This window comes from Octopus bimaculoides, chromosome 5 (assembly GCF_001194135.2).
Source record: "Octopus bimaculoides isolate UCB-OBI-ISO-001 chromosome 5, ASM119413v2, whole genome shotgun sequence".
NCBI classification, from domain to species: Eukaryota; Metazoa; Mollusca; class Cephalopoda; order Octopoda; family Octopodidae; genus Octopus; species Octopus bimaculoides.
In genome coordinates, this window is record NC_068985.1 from 30,741,702 (window position 1) to 30,746,108 (window position 4,407).

The 4,407-nt window shown below is 38.4% G+C and overlaps 1 protein-coding gene across 3 annotated transcripts in view; it reads left to right on the forward strand.

The window, feature by feature from the left end:
- LOC106867859 (CD63 antigen) overlaps positions 1-4,407 on the forward strand; it is a 50,047-nt gene that overhangs the window by 930 nt on the left and 44,710 nt on the right. The window lies entirely within an intron of this gene.

Genomic DNA, 4,407 nt, shown 5'->3' on the forward strand with positions numbered 1-4,407 from the left:
ATCCGTATTTATTGATACATGTATGCTTATATGCTGATATGAGTATATATATATATATATATATATATATATATATATATATTCATACTCATACACACATAGACACACACACATATATATGTGACATATATATATATATATACTCATATGCTTATACGCTATGAGTCTATATATATACATATAAGTATATATAAATATATATATTCATACTCATACAGAGACACACACACATATATATTTAAATATATATACATGCATGCATATATAATGCCCTAACAAGCGCGTGCACACACATGCACATACAATCACACGCAAACACACTCACACACATTTATGCATCATACATAAATGTGTATAAACGTATATCTAACTTTATACATAGATACACGAAAATGCACACACATATATATGTGTGTGTCTGTGTTTGTGTATGTGTGTGTATTTGTGCATATAAGTTTATATTTATGTGTATACTTGTATGTATGTATGTACATATGTATAGAGAGAGGGGGAGGGGGAGAAGTAGAGGGAGAGACACAGACAGACAGAAAGGGAGAGAGATATCTTGATACATGCCTCTGTAGATATATATAAACACATATAAATGCTCATGCAGATAGATAGATAGATAGATAGATAGATAGATAGATAGATAGATAGATAGATAGATAGATACACATACTTGTATGTGCATGTATATGTGCGCATAATTTAGGTATATATATGTTTGGGGATTGAGTAGTTTTATCATGCTTAACATTCACTAACATGCATCTTTTTCAGTGGACAAACATATACGCACACGCACACGCACACACACATGCATGTAATTATGCCTGTATACACACACATATATTTACATATATTCATGCACAAACACACCATATGTATATGTATATATATTCAAGGTATAAAAAAAATGCATGGACACATCGAATGATTATATAGCCAGTTTTTGTTAAAAGGCATTTCGTGTTCGAAAAGTGATCAGAATTTCTAGACAGAATTTGATTAATTTTTTTCTCTTCATGAACGTCTGCTTACAAGCTGATAGCCATTCTGATCTGGACACTGCTGATAATGCGAAAAGATGAAATCACGAGCACCAAGAAACTCTTTCGCTCTGTACTTGTAGGCATTCTCGAGCATTATAGTATTATTTGAAATCAAATGATACTATGATATTATTTAATTTCTCTCTCTGAAAAATTTCTAATAGGAAATTCCTTGCATGTTTACCTAACATGTGAAACTCTGTAATTCCTATTAGCCAATGAAATGTGTGTAATGGTGAAATAATAATACCAATAAATCTACCAACTTCCTGTTTTCTTCTACAATAACATTGCAAATAGTATTTCCAGAATATTCATCTCTAATATGTACACTGCATCTATACAACAACGACAGCAACTACATACTAAATTGTAATAAAGAAGTAAGCAAATATGCTTCAAGGGGAAGCAGTTGGGATTTACCTTATGTACCTACACCCAGACAAACTCACACACAAGCATACACACACAGGCACATATACATATGCAGGGGTAGTTGAAGCTATTCTGCGTTAATCTTATGAAGTTACAATCTGGACAACAAAAGAGTATAATTTAAAGTAACTAACGAGAAATAACAGACTGATTTTATTATACATACATACATACATACATACATACATACATACATATGACGGTCGGTTGAAAAGTTCATAGGCTAACCAACATACTCTCATAGAATGTGACTAAATGAGTTTTATGTTTCAACATAGGTTCCCTTGTGGTCCATACACATCTTCCATATATGTTGCAGTACTTGGATCCCATCGTTGAAGAAACTTTCATCCTGTTGGTAAAAAAAGTCATCAACAGCAGATACGTAGTCATTATCACTGCGATACTGCTTCCCAGAAAAAGTGTTTTTCCATGTTGGGAAAGAGATAACAGTCAAATGGGGTCAGGAAGGGTGATCAACCACACAGTCACGCACAGCAGCCATTGAAACCAATAGCTTGTGTGCTGAAACATTGTTCTGATGAAACAAGGCCCCTTTCGTCAGTTTTCATGAGCGTTCGGTCTTGATAGCCTTTTGTAACTGCCTCAGGAAGTTGGTATAGTACTCTTCATTGATGGCGTGGCCCTTTTGAAGATAGTCAATAAACAAAATACCTTTTACAGCCCAAAAAATCTGAGGCCATCAATTTTCCTGCAGATGAAACGACATTGGCTCTCTTTGGAGTAGGTGAGGAGGGGATTGTTTTCTGTTTTGTTTTTGTTTTTGTCTCTGGCTCAAAGTGTTGAACCCAACACACACCCTAGTTTAGATGACGTTCAAGGAAACTAGCTTGATCTGCTTGAAACAATATCAGATTTTTCCATGGTGTGATCAGTTTGGTGCGTTTTTGATCAGGTTTCAGACGTCACATCCATCGGGCTGAAACCTTCGACATGCCAAGTTCATTGTGCAGAATTTTCTCAACTCTCTCACGGGAGATGCTAAGGCCTCTTCCATTGTCACGACTGCTGCTTTGTCTCAGGGTCGTACCCATTGACTCAACCCTTGTCACCGGAGATGATCCTCAATATTAGGAATGGGTCACCAGCGGCAGAAGGAGATCTTGACAGACTTCGACGTAATAGTCTTTCTGCTCAGTAGTCAGCAGGCGGCGGACAAACTTGGCAGAGAGACGCTGCATGTTCACTTCAAACGTTAGGATTGCCTGCATGGACCCGTACGACAGACCAACATCAGCAATGTCATTGATTGCCCTCCGATGATCCTCATGCAAAATTCATGAATTTTCTCCACATTTCCGGGAGTGATGCTTGTGTCAGATCTTCCAGATCGTAAGTCGTCTTCCAGAGACGTTCAGCTTGAGCTTTTGGAGTGCCCGTGCCACTCGAAACATTGCGTACGACCCATTGCCTCGTCACCGTAAGCATGCTCAATGTCTCTGTAACAGACTTCCAAAGTTCAACGTAAAATTTCACGCTAGTTCTTTGACAAAAATCACAGATTACACTATACACGTGATCACAAAAACACTAATTTCACAACTTGCGGAGTAAACACAACGATGTCACTCAGCACACTGCCTCATGAAGATTACTACTAGCTTTTACTGCGCACGCAACCATGTGCTGCCATCTGTTAGTGCGCTACAGAAATAGTCCAAGAACTTTTTGATACCACTTCATACATATATATATATTCGATCTAATATCAAAAAGTTCCCGGACTAGTTATGTTTAATAAAAAAAAATAACTTGTTTACCTAAGTTTTAACATCTCTTTCGAAATAGTCACCTTGAACTGCAATACGCCGGTTCCAGCGTTCCTGCCACTCTTGGAATCCGGCCTGGAAATCGTTTTCCGTAAGCGAGTCGAGGACCTGCATTTTCATCTTGAGGAAGAGATGGAAGTCCGTAGGTGATAAATCTGGTGAATAGTGAGGGTGCGGAAGCGATACCATGTTGTTTTTGGCGAGAGACACACGAGTGAGGAGAGGTCGAAGACAGGGTGCATTGTCATCGTGAAGAATCCAGTTCTTTGCGCACCACAGATCCGGTCGCTTTCGCCGAATGTCCTCTCTCAAACGCTTCATAACGTCGCAGCAGAACTCTTGAGTAACAGTCTGGCCGTGGGGGACGAATTCTCAGAGAACAATACCGCAGATGTCGAAAAACCAATAAGCATGCTCTTGTTTGAATTGTAGTTGTTTAAATGCCCGTGCCACCTGAAACATTGCACACAATCCATTGCCCCATTGCTGTAAGCTTGCTGAAGCATGCTCAATGTCTCTGTAGCAGACTTCCAAAGTTCAACGTAAAATTTCATGTTGGTTCATTGTTCCAACTTCCTGCCAATAACAAAAATCACAGACTACAGTATAAACGTGATCACAAAAACACAAATTTCACAACTTACGAAGTAAACACAGTGATGTCACTCAGCACAATGCCTCATGAAGGTCACTGCTAGCTCTCACTGCGCACACAACCGTGTGTTCCCATATGTTAGTATGCTACAGAACTAGTCCAGAAACTTTTTGATACCACCTTGTATACATACATGTATATGTATGTCTATGTATGCATGTGTGAGTATGTATATAGGGAACTCTTGGGAAATCGAGGATGATTATTTTCCAGATCAGAGACAATTGGTAGGAAAAGTATTCTGTCAGAGGGAGTAAATCGGTCTGGAATGGAGAATGTCTGTATTTATAATGTTGGCTTCGTAGTTGCCTTCTTGGCTTCACTGTTCATTCTTTCATAGAAAAAGATGTTCATATGTATATGTATGTGTATGTGTGCTTAACACTTATGTATGTATATATATGTGTGTGAACGTCTGCACACACACACAGATACACACACACACACACACACACACACACACACACACACA